Source organism: Camelus bactrianus, chromosome 5, assembly GCF_048773025.1.
Source record: "Camelus bactrianus isolate YW-2024 breed Bactrian camel chromosome 5, ASM4877302v1, whole genome shotgun sequence".
Classification (NCBI taxonomy): domain Eukaryota; kingdom Metazoa; phylum Chordata; class Mammalia; order Artiodactyla; family Camelidae; genus Camelus; species Camelus bactrianus.
The window spans coordinates 72,180,079-72,194,323 of record NC_133543.1 but is presented as its reverse complement, the minus strand read 5'-3'; the positions used below and the strand labels follow the sequence as shown (position 1 = coordinate 72,194,323).

The 14,245-nt window shown below is 37.2% G+C and overlaps 1 protein-coding gene across 14 annotated transcripts in view; it reads left to right on the top strand.

The window, feature by feature from the left end:
• MAP2 (microtubule associated protein 2) overlaps positions 1-14,245 on the top strand; it is a 263,519-nt gene that overhangs the window by 144,710 nt on the left and 104,564 nt on the right. Inside the window, exon 4 of one of the 14 annotated variants that reach the window (XM_074364074.1) lies at positions 520-638. The exons of the other annotated variants lie outside the window; for them this stretch is intronic. The gene's annotated coding sequence lies outside the window, so the exon portion shown is untranslated. The remainder of the gene's footprint in view (positions 1-519; positions 639-14,245) is intronic. 14 annotated transcript variants of the gene reach the window in all.

Here is a 14,245-nt window from a genome sequence, read left to right as displayed (position 1 = left end):
CTCTCCTCCTTTCTGCCCACCCTACCCCACCAAAACAGGAAAGACATTGACAGGTGAAAAGCAGCAAGACAAAAGGTGAAATTGTGCTAGATCACCCAAGGTCACCAGAAAAGCCTGGAAATTATACGGTTTCTAAATTACACCACCTGAGGCCACTCTGCTCTCAGGGGAGAAGCTGGCTTGAGGAGATGTTAAGAGTTCAGCTGTCTCCCATGGGGCTTATCTGCAATGCAGATCTTTCTGAGCCTTTCCTAGCCATTGCAGCCTCCGGACCCGCCAGCTGCTCTCACTCCTCTCGGCTGGCTTAACAGGATTTGTCTTCTCTACAGCCTGCTTCCAGGGTCATCCACCACCAGACGCTATTCTCAATAGATGTTTTTTCCCTCCATACTTGTATCAAAATCCCTACCAATCCCCAAAGCTGCAAGGGTCCATGGGTACCTGAGTCAAAGAAAGGTAAATTATTGAGCAATTGTTTTCACTCTCTGCCTCTTGCCTCACAGATGTGATCTTTTGCAGGAGCTCTGACTGTCCCTGTTGCAGAGTAAAGAGTGGCACAACAACCTGTGGGGCTGGTGGAGCCAAGACACTGTGAGTGAGCTTGGAGGCAGCTGCCTGGAATTTGCAGGCTCCCCCAGGTGCTCATGCTGCTCTGTGCTACCTGATTTCAAATGCTCTGCTGTTACTTCTCTGCCCAACTCCATCAGTTGAGCTAGGATTGTGACTGTGCAGCTTCTCCTGCAGGTTAAGGTTATGATGAATTTGCATGCACAGATTCATGCTCAGTTTTTTATGACTAGTAAACCTAGTGCTGAGGGGCTAATAGCTCAGGTCCGTTCAGGTTTCTGCTCCCCCCCTAGACAGATGTGTGCTCTTGGCCAGTTACTCTGAGGGGATAGGTTTCTCACCAGTTTCAATCACACTTGCCTCAGAGTTGTGAGAAGTACAAGTCACTCTGATTGCGAAGTACCTCGTAAGATTGTGAAGTACTTAACAAATTTTAATTTTTAAAGACTTAGATTTTGTATCTGCAAATTAAAACTGAGTTGTAATTCAGACTCTCTACCTAATGACATTTCAACTACAAATCAGTATCAGTACTTAGATACAGTCGATAAATGGTGACTGGTACTCCAATTATTTGTATTTATATTAATTTATATTTAGTGTCAAACACTAGTTATAGTTAATTAATCTTTTCCAGTTTTCCCTCTTTTTTTCCTCTCTTTTATTTTTTAATCAAAATAAGGTAGGATTTTATTTTTGGAACATTTTCATCTTATTCCTTATTCTTTTTAGGCTTAACTTTAGGTTTCATACTTCAGGAAAATAAATTTTTGAATCTAGAGGGAAAAGTGCTGTTTGTTTTCATAAGATATTTAATAACCTTTGACATGTAAAACATTGCTTTTAAAAGAAGATAAATAGCTGTTCATTATTTATAAAGAGAACTTTTATGAATTATGTCCACAATGCAAAGAGCTTGGAAATCAATATGCTCTAAAGGTATGCTCCTGAGAGTTTTTTTGGTTTTTGGTTTTTGTTTATGTTCATTCCCCCTTGTGTTGCTAATGATTTACCAAGTGTGTAAATGAGAAAAATGCTGATAGATTCTGGGTTCCATCAATAATGTTCTTGAGTTTACTACGAATCAGTTCTGCAAGGTCAGATAACATTTGGTTGGCAATGTATGTATTTTGCTAGGACTTGCAGATAAAAGATAAGGGGAATTCAACATCTTAGTCTTCTTTGAAGGAGTACTAATATTTTTTAAAATAAGTCTTAATTTTCAAAGACTTACACTTTGTACCCACAAACTAAAATTAAATTGCAAAACACTCTCTCTACTTAATGACGTTTAAGGATGAGAGGGGTTGTTTGCTTATGTGACGTGCATTAATTCTTCCAAGCTAAGGTTGAGCTTCATAAATTCCTCTTTTCACAGACATTTTGTGGTGAAAAATCTCCCAAACTAATTTATACACCTGATTCAGCCGTATAATTTTGTTGTTGTTTTTCTAGACTACTTGTTCATCTTTTGAACTTTAATCTGTTAAGAAATTGCCCAATATGCCTAGCCTTCAGTTTTCAGCTCAAATAAGGCTCAGCTGTTTGCTTTTTGTATACTCCCCTAAAATGAAACAAATTACCTCTCAGTTAAAAAGAAAAAGTTGGCAGCTTACATTCACTGTTGATGTTAAAAATATTGGATCTTAGCACTTTGAAGAGCTAGTGTAAATAGGTCAATGAACACAGAAATAAATCCTAAACTTCTTTTACTAGTATTGATAATTAATACCTACCAATGATGAAAGTGCATAGTCACACTGACAGTCTCTTTTAATGAGCTCACAGAACAGGAACCAACTCTCCTGACAAGCGCGAGAGACCGAGAAGTCTCAGGTTCTTGTAGCAACCTTGGTGGATTCTGGGCTTGCCAAACCTGGGCTAGCTCTCCACTGGGGTTTTCGTCAGCGTGAAGAGCGACCTACAGGGCTTGGTGCCACTTCTCTAAAGTAACTATTGCAGATGGGAAATTTACTACCAAAGCCTAAAATGGCTTCACAACTTGCCCCATTTCTGGAAATAGGATGCAGACTGGCAAGAGATACTTTGGTGACAACATCGCCCCAGCAGCCCTAGGAGGGAGACTGATGACTCAGGCCGACATCTCAAGTTCAAAAATTAGTAGTCTGAACCGAGACCATTTACAGCAGAAACTGCTCAGCCTTAAATATCAAAGAAAGAGAAGACATCCTTAACAAAGAGGACAGCTGGCTGTGCACAGTCAGTCTTTTATTAACTCACCGGGACTCAAACTGGCTTCAAGCATGGGGCCAGTAATAGCTGGATAGGATTGCCTATTCAGACCTTGGCTTCAGACCTGAAGTTAAGAAGTTTCTGGAAAAAATAAACCCCTTCTTTTAATCAAGGCTATAAAAAGTACAATATGGCATAGCTCGTAGCTATTATTGTTTTTTCAGCCTCACATGTTGCCCATGACAGCTGCCCAGGAAGACCATGACACTAATGGATAATCACCAGAGAGAACTTGATCACCTCCAATGTGCCTTCATAGTTATTGTCTCATTGTCTCATTTAAGGAAAGTGGGGCTTAGCACAATCAATGGAATGTACACGAACATTTAAATCCTCACTAATGATGTTCCATTGACCCTGTAATGTAAAAGAGGGAAATAGACACAGAGGAAGCATTTAAGGGCACAATTTCAAAGCTTCTCTGCTTGGTAATGGGCAGCTCCTTTTGCTCAGTGTTAGGAACTAAGTGGGGAGAGGAGTCACCCCACCCCCCCCGTCTGGTTCCTCTGTAACCATTTCTCATCTCTGTGCATCATCCTTTTTTGACTACATAACAGAAAAGCCACAGTTTTACGTATTTTTGACAGAATCTCTCTCTCTCAATTTTGGGGATAAATTTAATACTGTGAAAGAACCCTTCTTGTTAGTAACCATCCCAGTCTTTTCATCTGTGGAACAACCCACAACTGCTGCTGCTGGTTTCAAAACTGATCTAACAATCGAAGGGCTCTGTGTACTCAGGTGGCAAAAAAAAAAAAAAAAAAAATTTGGAACCATTTGTATAATGTCAAGGTAAAGCCACAGATGTCCTTTTGCTGGACAGAGGAATGTGCAGTTGCCTGGGGGGATATGTTACACATTCCAGTGAACTCGGAATTCTGCCTTGCTGAGACTTGGCAGGTCCCGTGGTCTGCTGGAGGATTTTGTTTTATATACTGCATGCATTCACGAGTTTGCATTAATTTTCCTGTGGGATTCACTGGATCTCTCTAGCATTCAGGAGAGGAACCTGGAGATCAGGGTCTGGGCCAAGAAAGATGAACAGACTTAGACTCTTAGAATGATAGCTTTTGTTTAATCATAGCTTCAATTTAGTATTCCCAGAAGATACTGAGCTTCATTAAGTCTGTGCCCAGTGCCCTTGAAACAGGAATGCTGAACAAATCCTTGTCTTAATCTGCCCTAATCCAGATGAGCTAATTTGGTAGTTTGGCCCTTGAGTTAACTAAAATGACTGTCACACGGGGCATTCAGTGCCTTATCCACATAATCACAAATTGTAGCAAAAAGAATTTTGCTCTTGGTCTTAAGAATCTTTCCAACATTCATTTTGGTGATAAATTTATTCTCTGGTATGAACATGAGCAGTTAAAATATAATTGGACTAAGGAAAGGGAGATCTTCTAAAATGTGACTATCTTGCTTTGTCTCGGAAGCTTTTTGTAAAGGATTCCCATAAAATTGTCTTTGATATTTCACTGGACTAACTTAACAATGGCAGTCCGTTTGGTGGAGAGCAGCTGGGATCTTCCATATTGTGCAGGCAGGCAAGCCTATAACCCTTTGTGCATGAGTCTTATTTGTGGGGAGAACATTGTTAAATTCTTTTATTGCTTCAGCAAAAATAACAAATAATTATCCTGCTTTAAAAAAAAAATACTGATAATTATAGTTTGCCAGGCATGTTGTAGAAGGGGACAGGAAAGACAAAGTGTTGCTGTCGGCAAATCCCAAAACAGAATACTTCTGCTATTGAAATAAACTCCCACATGTAATGGCCTCCCCAGAGAAATGCTGAGAACTTCAGGGGCTGTTGAATAAGGCTATTTGGTTATGGTATATTATGCGTAATCAAAGAGATGGGGATTTTAAACATAGTAAAGAATTTCTCACTGTATGAGTCCAGTAGAAATATACTGAGAGGGGGAGAAAGAGAGAGAGAAAGTGAGTAATAAATAAGCTCTGAAAGAAGAAAAATGTACATAGAAATACCTGGACTGTTTTAGAAAACAGTTTTTAAAATACAGTTTCTTCTAGCTGCTATTGGTAAGCACTCTTCTCCACTAAAATATTTTTATATCAATTCAATATCTTAGACAGTTTTATATGACTTTTAGACAGCACTTATGGAAGTAGATTTACTCGAAATTAGGTCTTTAGCATTAAACCCCTATCTCAAAGGTACGTGTTTAAAGAGGACCTCAGTAACTGATAATAATTGGTATCAGATAAGAGGACATTTAATGAAACTCTTCCTCAAGCACAGGTCAAACTCACATAGTGAAAAAAGTGAGACAATCTTTAGTTCGAAAAAGTAAAGTTAGGTATTATGAAATAGGTTTATTATAATTCTTCATAGAAATATTTATATTATAATTACAACAATATGGTGATTCTAAGAAAAAGGAATAAATCAAATGTTTGGTTTTGTTGAGAATAATTTCCCCACAGATTTTAGAAGAGTACAGTTCAACATCCTTCGTGTCCCATTTGATTTTTTCAGTGTCTCTTTAAAAAAACTGTTTTTGTAAAAATATCAAGAGCTTAACCAGTTTTCCCTAGTTTCTTTATAGTAGCTGGAACATACAAACAATTATCTGCTGAAGTGAATATTATGTCCTCATTTTTGTGGATTTTCTCCCCTACCCCTACTGGGAAACTGGTCTAACCATACCAGATCTTCATTTTTCCATGATTTGTCTGTTACTTGAGCATTTCTCCAACATTGTCTTCATGCTCTTCAAGAAATCCTGCATCTTTTGCAAGATCTGCAATTTGAATTTGCAGCTGAATAGTATCAAATTCAGATTGTATTGTCAGCTATTAAAGTCTTCAGACAGTCGTCTGGGAATCAACTAAAGAGCAGAGACCTTGACCTTCTGAGAAGGGATAGAAGCTAGTGTTAACCAGAGAATAGATGGGTGTTCAAGTGCATACTCATCTTATAAATGCTCAGTTCATTGATCAGTGACCTATGTTCGTGTTATGATGAGAGGATCCAATTGAAAAGAAATTTTTTCCAGATTTGTAAAATGGTCTTCCTCACTTAAAATCATATATCAAGCCTTTTCATTAAGAAAGTATCCTTTTGCTTGACAGTGCAACAGTGAGTTTTAGTAGAAAGTTCAGTCTTTCTGATTTCTGGCTCTTTCAGAAGGATTACTTGAAGACTGTTTCTAAATATATATCCATGGGTAAAAATATAAAAGAAATGCAGAGTTGCCAGGTATGACTACACATATTTAGTTTTGGGGTACATTTAAAGGGCAGGTTTCCCCTTTGTATTAACATGTGAAGAAGGAACAAGGGAATTGAAAAAGTGTTAAAAAAATATAGTAGATTCACTTTGCAGACCCACTCTAATCAGAAACTATTTAATTAGCATCTGTCTTTATTAAATTGGGCATATAGAGAAGCTTTAGAAAATTCTGGACAAATCGCTCTTATTTTGATGACATCATTTTGAACCTAATACATAATTGACATTTAATAGTTGAGATCATGTCTGTGAGTCATTTATTTTTGCATCTGTGAGACTGCCTTTCCTTTTTGAAGTTAAGTAATTGTGTAATTAAATTGTCACTTAAAGAAACAATAACCACAGCAGAAAGTCAAATGCTCAAGTGACTCAGAATGACACAATGTAATGCAGATCTGTTATTTGTATTTTAAGAGGACTCCACAGTAAACTTACAGCATTAATGATATGAAATATATCAGTTATTGTTGTGTTCCTATTAAACTCCAGCAGAGACATTTATTAACCTTAAATGTATTTTGAAGTTGTTCTGTTTTTAATGATCAGATAAACTGATAGCATCTGCCAGTTAGTATAATGAAATGATAACAAAACTCATCTAATCGCCAACATTTTTTTTATGTTACACTGTACGTATTCAAAGTGCGTTTCCAGGAGGTGGCATTCTGCATTCAAATTGAGTTGGAAACTATATAAACATTGGATATAATTTAACATTTAAAACATTTTCAAAAGTTGAGAGATGTTCTGAATATTTATTTTTCCCTTCCACTCTCTTAAGAGATATATACTTAAAAACAAGGAGAAACAACTATTCCATTGACAAAGATGAATTAATGAAAAGATACTGTAAAATTTGATCTTAGGGTCAGTCCATATCAAATAAATTTTTGATATATAAGTTATTCCTTTCATTTCTTTTTTTTTTTTTGATATCTTCTTTTTTTTTCTTCAAACTTTTTTTTTGAGTTATAGTCGTTTTACAATGTTGTGTCAAATTCCAGAGTACAGCACAATTTTTCAGTTATACATGAACATACATACATTCATTGTCACATTCTCTTTCGCTGTGAGCCACTATTCCTTTCATTTCAATGGTGTTTGATGTAATACCATAGGGCTGCCTTACCCCTGTGAGTATGCTGCACTGCTGGATCCTGACCAGTCATACCTTTTTACTCCAGCATTCTCCAGAATCCTCTTTCTGAAAGTCCCAGGCTAAAAGCTTACTGCTTAAACCTGCTCATATTTCTGGATACTGTCTTCTTACTCCCTTTGCTATCCAAACTCCTGTAACATGTCCTCTCCACTTACTGCCTTATTTTTCTGTCCCATTGTCTTCTAAGCGTTTTGCTAGGTGTTTCTTTTTTCACTCTACTACTTGGTAAAAATGTTTTTTGAGCGATCTTCTGTGCTGCTCTTGTTAAAATATTGAATGATTGCCTTAGCCTTTATGCTGAATGACTTCTCTTTGTCACAGCAGTGATGCAGTAGAAAGAATGAAGACTTGATTTCAGTCTTGACTCTACCACCCACAGTCTCTCTGACTGTGAGAGCTCAGACAAGTAATAAAACATCTGAAGACTGTCAAAGATTAAATACTGTACATGTACATGAAAGACATTATTCATGGCCACCCATTTCTCCTTGAAATCTCTTTTTCATTAGAGTCTGCAGTGCTGACTTGTTCCTTCATTATTGTCTTTACTAGCTTTCCTCACCCTGCCACCCTACCATTGGTCCATCCCAAGACTGTTGGGCCATCCCAGGACACTTGTTCCAGAGATAGTTGATTTCAGTTTAAGATTAATCTTCCCAAAGAACAACTGATTTATAACATCGTACCTAAAATGTCCAATAAATCCCTCTTACTACAGAATTAAATACACAGTCTTCCAACCAGGGTTCCAAGTTCCCTGTTATATGGCCTCAACCTCCATTTCCAATTCTGTCTCCCCCAATTCCTTGTGTATCAACCATTTGTAGTTCTAATGAGAACTTCTTTCTCTCCTCATTCTCTCCTCTTTCTCTCTTTTGCTTCTGCCCTCTTCTCAGTTTCTTCTTCAATCCCCCATCCTCTGCTTGCCCAAATCATATGTGACTTTATAAAGCTCATCTTAAATACCGTGCTCTCCTGAGTAATGGAAATTCAACAAAATCTTTCCTTTGACTCAGCAGAGTTCCTGGTTTGTACTTTTCTTTCTATACTGTCACCCAGTGTTTTGTGTTATAGTTAATTACTGTCTCCAGATATGATTATATAAGCTCCTTGAAATCAGGGAGGGTGTTTCATGCATTTTTTGACAGGATCTAAGTAGACAGGGTATAATTCAGTGTCTAATATACAGTAACAAATGAAGAAATATTCAGAATGAATAATCTGAATGCTTTGCTCCATTATAGGAAGATTTTCCCACTGCTTAGGCTTAACTCTTTGAAAACTTACTTTTTAAAAAAATAATATTCACCTAATTATTTAGATTTTAATATTAAAACTAGGAATTCATATAATAACCACTAGGTCATTGGTTTTCTTTTTAATAGCTGTATTGAGATATAATCACATATAAAATTCAGCCTTTTAAGTGACACAGTTTAGTGATTTTAGTGTATTCAGAATCATGCAACCATCCCCACTATCTAATTTTAGAATATTTTCATCACCCCCAAAGGAGCCCCATACCTATTAGCAGTCATTCCCCATTTCTACCTCACATGTGCTCTAGGCAATTGCTAATCTAGTTTCTGTCTCTAGGGCTTTACCTCTTCTTCTGGACATATATAAATGAAATAATACAGTAGGGTCTTTTGTGAGAGGCTTGTTTCACTCAGCGTAGTATTTCTGGGGCTCATCCACATTGTAGCAAGTATCAGTACTTATTGCTTTTCATGACCAGACAATATTCCACTAAATGGATATACCACATTTTGTTAATTTGTTCATTGGTTGATGAACCTTTGGTTGTTGAATCACTGATTTTTAAAACTGAAAAGGGTCCCAGTGATTATTTACTCAAATGTTCTCCTTTTATGCATGTGAAGCTGAAGCCCAAAGAGGTCCTCCTAGACCTCTGTCTAGGTAGTTACTGAGTTTCTTCTTATTTTAGATGCTAGGTCAATGCCATATGATGCAAGTATTCATTCATTCTTTTATTCATTCTTTCATATGGTTAATAAATAGTCATAGAGCACCAAGTCCTTATAGTCTGGATAGCAAAAACAAGTAAGGACCATGTCTTGCCCATGAAGCTTATAGCCTCATGGGGAATAAGCTTATAATCAAATAATCACATAAATAAATGCAAAATTAGAACTATGACAAGGGCTATGAAGGAGAGATTCAGGATTGACTTTATCGGGGATAATAATTTAGCTGTGATCTTTGAATAACTGATAACTAACTAGGCAAAGAGGGCAGAAAACAGCATTCCAAATGGAGCAAGAGCACATGCAAAGGCCTCATGGCTATGAGAGCATGGCCTGTGCAGGGGAATGCCAGGAAGCCAGTGTAACAGGAGACCTGAGGGTAAGGAGAGCATGGTGTAGAATGAGGCTGGAGAGATAAATAAGACCAGGTAAGGCAGAGTACTCCAGGACAAGGAGATAGTTTTGGTCTTTTTCCTAAGAGCACTGGACTGTTAAAGTATTTTGATCCCAGGTGTAATGCAAGCAAAATGAAACTGGGCATTGCCTAAACATTTTTCTTGTAGGGCTTAGACACATTACAAAAGGTCAGACTTGCTGCATAGTATATATCTATTTTGCCAAGACTTGTGGTAGAATTTAATGTGGAAGCATATAAAGTTTGTTTCTACCGAATTCATTGTTATCTGAAGTAGAAATTTTTGTTCTTTTCATAGGATAAACAGCCTCCTCATTAGAATTTTCCAATTCAATTTTGTAAAGAACTATTCTTTCCTAGCCTCCTACAGAATAAGCAATCAAAGCTACTTGAGAAGCAATAAATAGGTATATAAAGGTCACATGTATTTTTCCATTGCATGATAACCATGTAGACCTGTAAAATCTAAAGAGTACAGAAATAGTTCTCTAAACAGTAAATGGTTAACACACTAAACCTAAACGCTTTTAACTTGAAGTCCACTGTCTCCCAGGCAGTACATGAATGGGACCCAGGAAGCTTTTGTACAAATAAAGTTCATGCCTACAAGGGTGTGAATCCAAAACTTTCATTAAATTTTATAGGGTCTGTCACACACAAAGCTAAAAGCCAGGGTTTTTGAGAAGAGAAACAATCCATAAATTATTAGGAAAAAAATACTGGGGCTTATTTTGTATCAGTTATAGAAGTTAAAAACAATAATAGCAATAACATTTAAACTAACAGCTCTATGTAGATATATCTGGAGAACAATATCCTTCTTTTTTTAAAAACTGATATAGTGACAGTTAAAATAATCATGATTATAGCAATAGGATTATCTATGAAATAGCAATTAGTCAGTTAGTCTCAAACTGTGATCCCCAGATCACCCTCTTAGGGATCATATTGAGTACTTGTGAGGGGTATAGATTCCTGGACCCACTCCAGACCTCTGGAATCAGAATCCCTGGAATGGGAGAAAGGAGTCTGAACTTTTAACTAGAATCCCAGGCGATTTTGATGTTCACCTATGTTCACAAAGTGCTATAATAAATAGCAACATAATAAATAGCAACACCTTTTCTCTATTGGATGTTTTGATAAAACCAGCCTTCCCCAGTTCGCTGAGTGGTATGATAATACCAGTGCCATGTAACAAACACTGAATGGACATCAGACCCTGTGCAAGAAACCCTCCCTAACCTACCCCTAGTTCTTAAAACCATTCTGTCGGCAAGTAGATATTATCATCCACAATGTATAGATGACAAAATTGAACAACTTGCTCCATAGAGGTCTGGCTGTCCCCCAAGCCTTTTTTTCCACTCTATCAAGCAGCCTTTTGCTATAACAGCTATACTAGTGACCCACTGCAAGAAGTATCCAGAAAAAAATAAAATGAAAGGAGTTATGTATGAGTCTTACAGCCCCTGTTAACACCCACTGAAATCCACAGTCATCAACAAAATTACAGATTTATAATGAACATAGCATAACACGTGAGCCTTTTTTGCTAAGTACAGCTGTCTGACATGTTTCTAAAAGAAGCTTCTAGAGGTAATACTTTATAGGCAGAAACAGTGTAAATATAAGAAAATTGCTTCCAGTTGTTATAATTTAACAAGCAGAGAATATAAAGGAAGACCAAGCATTACATTATATAAAGTGACCCTAAAATCTGCCAGCGTGTATCACTACTGAACAAAAATAAACAAACCAACCAAAACAAAAAAAAAGAACAGAAAAATAAGAAAGCTCTGTGTAGCCCCGTAAAGGTGCTGGAAGACAGGTCTGTGGGGTTTCTTTAAAACATGAACTTTTACAAGATGTTTGCCTAAGGTTGATTAGTCTGTGATATTATGTGTGTACCCTCTTGCCTAAATTGTGTTTTATTTCATTTAATACCTTTATTGGGCACTAATAATGAAATTTATCCAAATTTTAAAATCCTGACAATCTTCTCTTTATTTATAGGCTTTTACTTGAGAAGAGTTCAAATCTCTTTGTTAATATAGTAAATATAATTTAATCAATTCTTGCAATTTTGAGTCACAAAAACAAATTTTCTAGTTATTATTCTGGTCATTATTTTAAAAACATGTTTGCACTTCAAGTTATGAAATCATCAGATTAAAAAATTAAATAAAGGAGGCTTTATTATGATGGCAATGATTTATTTTAAGATATCTCCACAGATTATTTCATTTGGGGGAAAAGAATTTTAATTATTTAATTAATTATTTAAGAGAAATGACTGTTGGTTTGTATAATGTTCAAAACCAATTCTCTGGGAAAACTGGAAACCAGAGATTTCCCCTGGGTCTGTTATGACTGCGTTTGTTACCGGCCATGTAATGGCATGGTCCCCACTGGAAACGGCTGTTCTATAGCCATCTGTAGCAAGTAATTTGTTAAATGAATGAGAGGACTATTAAATACACAGTTATATTTACACTGAAACTTTAGAAACTGTTAGGTGGTGCTGCACTCAGTCAATACCATATTCAAGAACATGGTGAGAAATGAAAGGTCTTTTGTGAGAGTGTGTGGGCTCTTTTAAGTCATAAAAACATTAGAATAAGTTCCGAAGGGAATCTTCAGGACAGTGAAGCTTATAACTTCCTTCTGACACTTAAAGTTATTTATCTTTTGTTCTTGCCGTGGAGGTATATGTGTTGTTTTCTTACAAACGATTTAATAGGAATCTATATTCCAGATTTTGGTATTATTTATATTTATATCGGGATTAACGTGTCCTCACCCCTTCATATCTGTGCTCTACTGTGATGGCTGTCAGTGAATTTCTGGAGGCTATTGTTAAGATTACCTTTTATTAGATCAGGGCCACATTCCCCTCTGTGGCCACCAAGAGATCTGCAAAGAACCAGTGAGAGTAGTTGGAGAGCTTGGAGCAGACTTCCTGTGTGTGGGAAAAGCATATTGAGTCCATGCTAACCAGATAGAGCATCCAAAACACAAGGCAAAGAGGAGGTTACAAATGGCTTCCTGTCTTTTTATAAACTGTTTTTGGGTTGGTTTGTTTGTTTTTTCATTTTTCTTTAGCTGAATGACTTTCAGCTTTGCATTGCATTAAAAATAAGGTGGATATGAGATAGGAAATGTAAAATCATAAATAAATTAAACAAAACAAAACAAAACCGCTGTACTGTAGGATCTGTTCTCCTTCACAAAGAAGATACTTCTGAAGTCCTTAACGTGAAGCCTCTGCTAAAGGTGACATAATGCCAGTCTCTCGGCGCAGGGCACACTCAGGACAGGCTGTTGGAAGATCCTGGAGAGATGGAGGTGGTCAGTGGGAGTCGGGGAGAGCAGCCCAGCACATGGCGTTAGACCACCCTAAGACTCCAAGTCTTTTGTAGTGTAATTATGAGAAGCCACAATTTTAAAAAGACTACATTTTTTAAGTTGCAGTAATTTTATTTAAAGACTATTGCCTCTTCATTGACCTAGAGTTCCTCTAGAAACCATTCTCAGAGTGTGAGGGTGAAGCCCTACCTCTGAAGCAAACTTTTGTGCCTGCAGATACCAAAGATGGCTGATACAATCCCAGGGGAGCCCAGGAGACCGCCCCCCCAAACCAGGGCATCGGCAACCCTCACATTTCCGTTGGGAAAAAACAGTAATTAGAGCAGCTGAAATATTTGCAATCTCATTGGCTCACTTGCTGTTTTTTTTTAAAGCTTAGAATTGACTCTTATTTTTATGTGTTTTTGTATAAATCAGACACAAGTAGCTTGATTATAGATGTTGAGTGGCCACTAGGAGCTTCAGATAAAAGCCTTGCATGTACATGCAATGCTTGGGTCCTCTGGTATCTGCCTCCAGCCCCGCAGTCCCTATCTCTCTGTGCCTCTCCTCCTGTGTTGATATCTGCCCTCTCTCCAATCCAACTGCCCTTCATCTCAGTGGTGTCTATATATTTACTTAAGCCTAAACAAAATAAATAAAGCATAATAATAGAACACCCTTCTGAAAAGAGCAGAAAGGAAGGGAACTGCATGGCCACCAACAGAATAATAAAACAGGGAGGGAAAAAACGTTTTAAAGAGCTCCCTAGCAGACAATCTGCCTCCTCCTTTGCCTCCTATTTATAGGGAGGCAATTTTTTTGTTGTTACCCAGCGTCTTCGTGCCAAGTCCTCCCCTTTTGTTCAGTGAAACCCTAATGATCTATCCTTGTGTGTTTTAATATTTCTAAGAATATCAATGGGGGAATTATTGTATCATGCATGCATAAATATTGCTATAGAATTTCCAGAACACCTATGAGTTTTAATATAGTAGATTCAGATATATTTCAAGACTAGCACTTATTTTGATATATTTTCTCAGCCAGGAAGTAATATTCTCACTCCATTAAGAAATCTTCACTTTTTAAAATGGGTCATTACTGGCAATTTTTTAGGAATAAACTGTTGGCTGCCACTGTTAAGAGAATAACTTGGGGAGGAAAAGAAGGTATTTCAAGTTAGCATTACAGAAGGGGGAAGGGTGGGTGCCAACTCGGGCCCCACTGTGCTAAGTAAGTTATCACGCGTTGCC